Raw genomic sequence first — 8735 nt, 5'->3', positions numbered from 1 at the left:
TATTGCGTTTCAATCTAGATGTTTTTAATTTAATATAATAATTGAATATAATTTTTTTCAAATAGTTATTTTTTATTATTTTAACATTTTTTTTCATGTTACTTTGTTTTTTATTACAAAACTCTTATTAACGAGAAAGAAAAGAATATTATAAATAAGAAACGCACCAATAAACTTTTAACTTTTTACAGGCATTTACACATTACAAATGTAAATATATAGGGTGATTCAAAATAACCTGATGTCCTTGCAATGCCATATTCTTGAGCGAATTCTGAGACGATTTTTCCTTTTACAAAATTTTGTCCGAAGCTTAGTTTTCGAGTTATAATTGAAAATAGATAGCAACTTACGAGTTTGGTACAACGGGCAGGCAGGGACGCGCAATGTATAATGAGACTGTCAAGTGTTTACTATCGTCTCATGACGCATTGCACCGAAGACTCCGTTTTTCGGATCACTAACATTTTCAGTTATAATTTCTATTTTTAATTTATTATTCAAACAGACATTTTCAAATATTTAATATCATAATACTCTGTAAAATTTTTCATATATATACAATACAATACAATACAATACTATTATCTTTCTAAACACTGTTAGTAATATTTGATCAATTTTACTTTTGTCATAATTTTTCACTTTATCACACTGAAAGAAAGGAACAATAGCAGTAACTAAGTGGACTTCCGAAAAGCTATTACCTCTGATTTGGCTCATATTCAGCCTAAATATTTATTTTATCTAGTAAATAATATTCCTAGATGGATTTTTTACACGCAAATGCCCCCTCCAACCCCTCTAGTCACTCTCAAAGGTGAAACAGTTTGTTAATTATTTCAGAAAGTATTTATAGTACGGAAAAAGTTGTCAAAAAAAAAATGAATCTCATAAAAAGCTCTACAAATAAGGTCCTATACGTATTTTATCTAACTTCAATATCTTATTTATAAGAAACGTCTTCCTTGACAACGGTTGTAATTACTTAAACGAATTATATTCACAATGTATTATCTGCGGTGGAAATGTTTTGTCTACATCTGAATCTGTAGGAAATCACTTAAGGTTGCATTCTGAAGAACAACGGAAAAGTCATATACTTCAAAATTGGCCATGGAAATATTGGACACAAACAAGTAATTTTGAGGTAGAGTGTAACATTTGTCACAAACAGTTAACTCTTTGTATTCAAAATTATTTGGATGTTTATATAAAAAAGAAACATTTGAACAAATTAAAAAATACGAGAAAAACACATGACACAGTCGGTTCGTCAGAACGCGTTTCATCACTACAAACGGACACAATGTCTATGTCATTAACTACCATAACTAAAAAGAATCTGTGGGAATATTATGTAGAACGGTCAAATTTTAAATCGCAATGCATGTTTTGTGAAAGTAAATTTAAGTATATACAAACTTCTCACTTTGAAAAACATATAGTAAGATGTATATAGTAGATGTATATAGTAGATGTATCATAGCAATATTTGGAAATGCGAAGAAGAGAGAAAACTTAATAAGCAATGGATATACTTCAAGTATTCAACCGAATTACAATCGCAATGTACTATTTGCAATACAAATGTTTTGTCCACATTTAAATCTGTCGGAAATCATTTAAAATTGCATTCTGAAGAACAACGACAGATTCATAGACTTCAAGATTGGTCACAAAAATATTTGACACAAAAAAGTGATTTTGAGGTAGAGTGTAATATTTGTATCAAGAAAGTATCTCTTTCTCTTTTAAGTCATCTGGATTATCATATAAAAGATAAGCATTCCGACAAATTGAAAAAGACGAAAGAAACACATGACACAGTTGGTTTGCCAGAACGCATTTCATCACTTGAAACGGAACAGTGTGTATGTTACTAAAAAATTTTTAATTTTGATGAAAAATCAGTATTATTAAACTTCGGTAAATGTACATGGATCATAAAGAATATATTTTAAATATTTCAACTCATTGGCGTGAAATGCATTATTTATGACAGGAAGGTTTTTTTAATCTGGAAGTTTAGGAGATCACTTACGTTCGTATTAAAAAAAAAACATATTTTTTAGGATTGCTTATGTGGAAGTACGTACATGCCAAAAAATGATTATAATTCCGAAGTAGAGTGTATATAATAAAAATTTGTCACAAAAGCATATCTGTTGCTGTCAGAAGTTATTTCAATGACCATGTTGAAGATGAACATTATTTGGCAAATCAACTTAGCTGAATGAAAGAATGACAGTAAGTTTTATTGTTATTAGCAGATATAATTAGTTCTTCATTTATTTTAAATTGCGATTAATTTACTAAAAATATATGATATAATGATCACACCAAAAACCAAACAATTAATTTTTCATTTTTATGTGTATTTTACAATTGTCTATATAGATTTGTTTTCCCCCAAAACTTGACAATGAGAACGATGATAAAGACATCCAAGTAGTATTATAACCAGCAATAACGGTAATCTTGATTTTGACGATTTTATTTTACTAAATGATATATGCAAGAATAGTGACATATATAGCCCTAACGTATAATTATTTGTTTAATGTTTATAAAATAAATGTTTATAAAAATGATGTTTATTAAATTATGAATATGATTATAAATATAGATTTTATGGAAAACAACATTTTTGTAAATTGTAACTATAATTGTTATATTGTAACTATAATTTCATTATGTGTGTATGTTCTTAATTTATAAATTATATTCTTAATTTTATTTACTAAAACAATTTAATAAAGTTATCATTGACTTCTCTGTAAAGAGAGAAATTGCGACAATTTATACTATAATTTTTTTCAAATATTTAATTTTTATATACTTTTTTATTTATTTTCACACATGCTTAAATTCTTTTATATACTTTTGTTATTTTTTTACCTTATATAAAACGATTTATTGTAATTTCTGTAAAACTCTCCGAAATGTATTATATTAATTATCGGTGAAATAGATAAATTAAAAAATGTTAAAATTTGTTCTAGAAATGTTTATGTAATACATGAAGAATTCGTCATATTGTACAAATAAATTCATCATAAGAAAGTGTGTCATTTTATTATATAAAGATAGAATATTGTAGGAATTTTTTATTCTTGCATTAGTTTCGTGACATTTTGCATCAATTTTGTAACATTATACTTATAAAATATTACAAATACTCAGCGTATTTAAAAAAATTATTACAGTATTTATTGTTCTTATAATTATTAATTATTTCTAACGTAATTTAATTTTGATTATTATTTCAAATATTTTTAAATGTTCAAAAATGTTATTTTTAATTACATAATTTTTTTATGAAAAATTTGCTTTTAAGAATAAAAATTTTAATGCTTGTAATAATTATTTTTTAAATATATATTATTTTACGTAGCAAATTTGTAACGTAATTTTGTAATTTAGATTAGTAGTCTATTACATTTGAAAGAGAAACCAAACGACATTGATCCTTTTATAACAAACAATTCTTAGGTGTGGTAAATAGCTCTTTGTTCCCAAAAAAGTAAAAAGCGCGAATAATGCGCGCTGATGTGACTGATTTAATAAAATTACTTGTTAGTTACATACTTTAACAGTTCATATCTTGAGAAGGTCAGTTAAATTGCATTTAAAAGAAATTTCTGTCATGAAATCTATCATAATCATTGTTTTCACTTAATCTTACACTATTAAGCAATGCCGAAATTACTTTTGTACAGACAAATAACTCAATCAAATTGCATTTCAACAAAAAAATTTTAACAATTAGAATATTAAATTATATTTATTTTAATACTAGTATTTAGGATTAAATTTAAACATTAAAAACTGTTATTATTGAGCAAATAAGAAAAGAATAATGTAATAAGAAATATAAACCAATAATTAATAATTTATATGTCACATAGGCAGTACATTATTTATGCATTATTTCTCACGCAATCGTATATTCGTGTATATGCAGAATACGTTGTAAAATTCTTTCGCTGTTATTACTTTACATACTAGCATGAGATATTATCGCGTATTGATAATTAATAGTCAGTTTTCGCCGACGTATCAATATTTACATTCAAGTGAAAAATAATATGCCTTCTTTTGTCCTTTTTTATACTTTTCGACAGAAAGGTTCTTGTATCATATTCAGTTACACGCGTTCAGTCATATCAGATGGGCATAATGTCAGCAATTATTGTAACTAAAAAGCACATATGGCAATATTATATAAAACTGCCGCATTTTCAAGCACAGTGTAAGTTTTGCGAAAATGAATATAATTATATAAAAAATACAAACTTTAAAAAACATATAGCAACAAAGCACAGAAAAATTTGGAAATACGAAGAAGAGAGAAAACGAAAATGGCCATGGATAAATTTCAAGTATACAAACAAATTATATTCACAATGTATTATCTGCGATGCAAATGTTTTATCTACATTTGAATCGGTAGGAAATCACTTAAGTTTGCATTCTGATGAACAACGGCAGAATCATAGAATTCAAGATTGGTGATAGAAATATTGGACACAAAGAAGTGATTTTTGAGGTAGAGTGTAATATTTGTAACAATAAATTATCTCTTTCTCTTCCAAGTCATTTGGATTATCATAAAAATGGAACATTGAATTGAAAAATTTGCAAGAACACAGGACACAGTTGTTTTGTCAAAACGTATGTCATTACTTGAAACGGATTAGTATGTATGTCAGTAAAGGATTTTTAATTTTGAAGAAAAATTGGTACTTTTAAATTTCGATAAGTTTATATGGATCATTAAGAATATATTTTAAATATTTCAACTCATTGGCGTGAAATGCATTATTTATGATTGGAACGTTTTATTCTTAACTAAAAGATTTAGAGGTCACTTCTAAAAAAATACTCGCATTTAAAAAAATTGTTTATTTCAGAATTGCGTATATGGGAGTACGTACATACCAAAAATCATGATTTTGAAGTACAATGTAATATTTGTCACAGAAGCATATTTGTTGCTGTCAGAACACATTTCAATGACCATATTCGAGATGAACATTATTTGGTCAGCCAACTAAACTGAATAAAACAATGGCAGTAAGTTTAATTGTTATTAGTTGGTATAATTAATTTTTTATCTATTTCAAATCGCGTTTAATTTATTAAAATTATACAATATAATGATCACATCAAAAACCAGACAATTTATTTTTTATTTATATGTGAATATTACAATTGTCTATATAGATTTATTCTCGCCCGAAAATTGACAATGGAAACTTTGTTATCGGCGTCTAGATAGTATCACCACCTGCAATAATGGTAGCCTTATATTTGACAATTTTATATCACTAAAAGATATATACAAGAAAAATGACATATATAGCTCTGACGTATAATAGTTTATTTTATGTTTATAAAATTATAAATATGATTATAAATCTATGTAGATGATGCGTTTATTTTATCTATATAGATGATGCGTTTTACTTCCTCATACATAAACAACTTGATTATGTTACATTTTGGAAAATTTCTGCATTTTTATCGCGAGAAACGAATTATATAGTATGGTATTCTATGTTTAAAGCTTTTGAATATATGACTCGTATAGTTTCAATTAAACATGCTTGAAGGTAGGCAATAGTAAATTTTTATAAGAAAAATTGCATCATAATATTATTTGTACAGGTTGAATTAATACATTCTGTGTCCTTGAAATGTCAGATTCTTGAGCAATTTCTAAAATAATTTTTTGTTTAGCAAAATTTTGTTCGAAGTGTTTTGTTAGTTTTTGGGATATAATTGAAAATAGTTCGCTACTCGTACACACGTGAGTCCGGTATAGCGAGCAGGCAGGGACAGTACAACGCATCATAAAAGTAACATAACACAATCACAGTGCGTGTGAGTGCGAGTAGCGAATTATTTTCAATTATAATTCAAAAATTAACTTGCAACAAAATTTTGCAAGAGAAAAAATTGTTTTAGATATCGCTCAAAGATATGATATTTCAAGAAAATCAGGCTGTTTTGAATTACTTTGTTGTATGTAAAGAAAGTTAAAATAAATTTAATATGTATAAATATACATTTATATCTTTTATAAATAACAATAGATTAAAATTTATATTACTTTCCAATTTTTAAGAAAAGATGGAAAAAATATTGAGTGGAGTTCTGTACAAAGTAGGATACGTTGCAGAACCATACGAAAGCGATCTTACTGTATGTTTAAGAGAGGAAGCCGTAAAATGGGCATGTATTATTGATAATAAAGAATGCAGAGAGCCAATGACCAAATGACAAGAGATCTATATTCTGACAATGTCACGTATGTTTTACAACTACAATATTTATATGAACAATTTCTGTTGCATTACGTATACTTACATTATATACATCGAATACTGTACTAAATAAACTATTTTTTCATAAAAATACGCTAAATTTTTTAAGAAATAATTTTTGTTATAACGCAGTTTTGTAACGCAATCAGCATCATGGACAACATGGATGTATTGCAATGGTTTTGTATCAGCGAACAGTATTATTTTGCACGATGTATTTAAGAAATGGATAGACACATCTGATAATAAAATTTTAGAATACCTAACCTGCTGTGAAAATCCTGAACTTATAAGCGGTTATTTGATCCTGTTGACGGAAAACGAGTTTCTCAAAAGACTAGATTGCAATAAGCATATTCATATATATCTTCTTATTATTTCGAAACATATAGCAAACGAAATGGTGTTCCATTTTATTGCAACGTTCCAATACTCATATATACATTAACAATAAATATTAGGTTATTGCTCTTCTTTAATTAAATTAATAATTATGTTGATATAAAGCTAATAGAGCAAGAGCTGGATCGAGTTGCTCAAAAATTCAATTTCTATTCCAAATTATTACAGACGTTTCGGCCAAAGGACGTGGCCATCTTCAGTGTAAAAAATTGATAACACAAACAAAAACTTTTTAATTACAAAAGTAGAGAAGCTTTTTAATTACAAAAAAAGAGATTGGTTATGGGTATCACTCCGGTCCTAAATTCCACGTTTTTTAAGTTTAACAATAAGATGTACAAACAGGTTTTTGATACATCAATGAGCTCTCCATTATCCCCTATTATAGCGGACATTATTCTGCAAGACTTAGAGTGTTTAGCCATAGAACGTTTACCATGCACACCGTCCTTTTATTATAGATATGTTGACGACATCCTTATTGCAGTTCCTAACGACCTTCTAAATGAAACTTTTTCCATCTTTAATTCCATACATCCGAGATTGCAATTCACACTGGAAGTTAGTAATGAAAATCGGATAAATTTTCTCAATGTTTTAATTATTAATGACAACTTGAAGATTATTTTTGACATTTTTCACAAACCTACATACTCGGGGAAATATTTAAATTTCCATTTACACCACCCTCTGGGTGCGGTCGAGTTGCCGCTTCTGAATGCTTCGAACGCTTTCGTTTTCAACGCTTTCATGGAATGGTCAAGTAGCGCTACAGATGTTCTCAACGTTGGTAAAATTGACCGGTCTGAAAGTGTCTGAAGCGTTTGAAGTGTAAAATTAAAAAAAAAATATAAATTAACATATAAAACATAACAAAGTTTAAAAATTTTTTAAAAATAAATAAAGATATAGCTACAATATGTATTGTAAAGAATTATTTAGATATATATTCTTATCTTTGTGATAATGAGGAAATTGACATAATAATAACCTCTCAAAATATCACAAATGAAAACCGTATTAAGAATATTAAAAATTATGTTGAACATATACTTTGATTTCTTTCATCAAATAGCGTAATATTTGGCATTTTTAACAATAATGTAGCTCAACGTTTTTTATTATACACAGAATCTTCAGATGAGCACGTAAAACCACGTTACACATGTATGTTGTTCAGTCGACAGTCGACACAATTTCCCGCAATTTACGAAAATTCAAAAAACGCTTCAGCCGTACTACCTCTCCGGCTGCAGCATTGGAAGCGAAATGGTAGAGAATATTTATGACGTTTCAGTGACGTCATTTATATCATTGAAATGTTTCGAAGTGCTAAATTGACCGCAGTCGAAACGCTTCAAAGCATTTGTAGCAGTAACTCGACCGCACCCTCTAACACACAAAAAAGGCGTTATTTTTGGTATGGTTGATAGGGTTTTAATGTTATCCCATCCACAATTTCAAAAGAAGAATTTGGAAAACGTAATAACAATTTTGTTAAACAATAGTTATCCTTTAGATTTCATTTTCTCAACTATTAAAAACAGAATAAAATTTCATATACATAAGAATTTAACCAAAATGACAACAAGAACAACGCTAATACTAATAATAATAAAAAAAGAAAGATTTTTACGATTCCATATGTGAAGAATTTATCCAAACAATTTATTCAAATTTCAAAAAAGAACGATTGCATGTTAGCTTTTTCATGTAACAATAAATTAAACAAATTCATAAAAACGGGAAAAGATTCTTTAGATAGGATGAACCAGTGTGAAATTGTCTATAAGATCTCATGTCAAGACTGTGACGCTACGTACGTAGGACAGACAAAAAGACAATTACGGACTAGAATAAAAGAACACAGAACAGATATCAATAAAAAATCAGGCTCTCCCTCGGTAATTTCTTGCCACAGAATGGAATTCAATCACGACTTCAAATGGGACGAAATCGACATATTAGACAGAGAACCTTGTTATAGTAAAAAATTAACTT

Source organism: Linepithema humile, chromosome 8 (assembly GCF_040581485.1).
Source record: "Linepithema humile isolate Giens D197 chromosome 8, Lhum_UNIL_v1.0, whole genome shotgun sequence".
NCBI lineage: Eukaryota > Metazoa > Arthropoda > Insecta > Hymenoptera > Formicidae > Linepithema > Linepithema humile.
The sequence above is the reverse complement of the archived record's forward strand: the minus strand, read 5'-3'. Positions refer to the sequence as shown.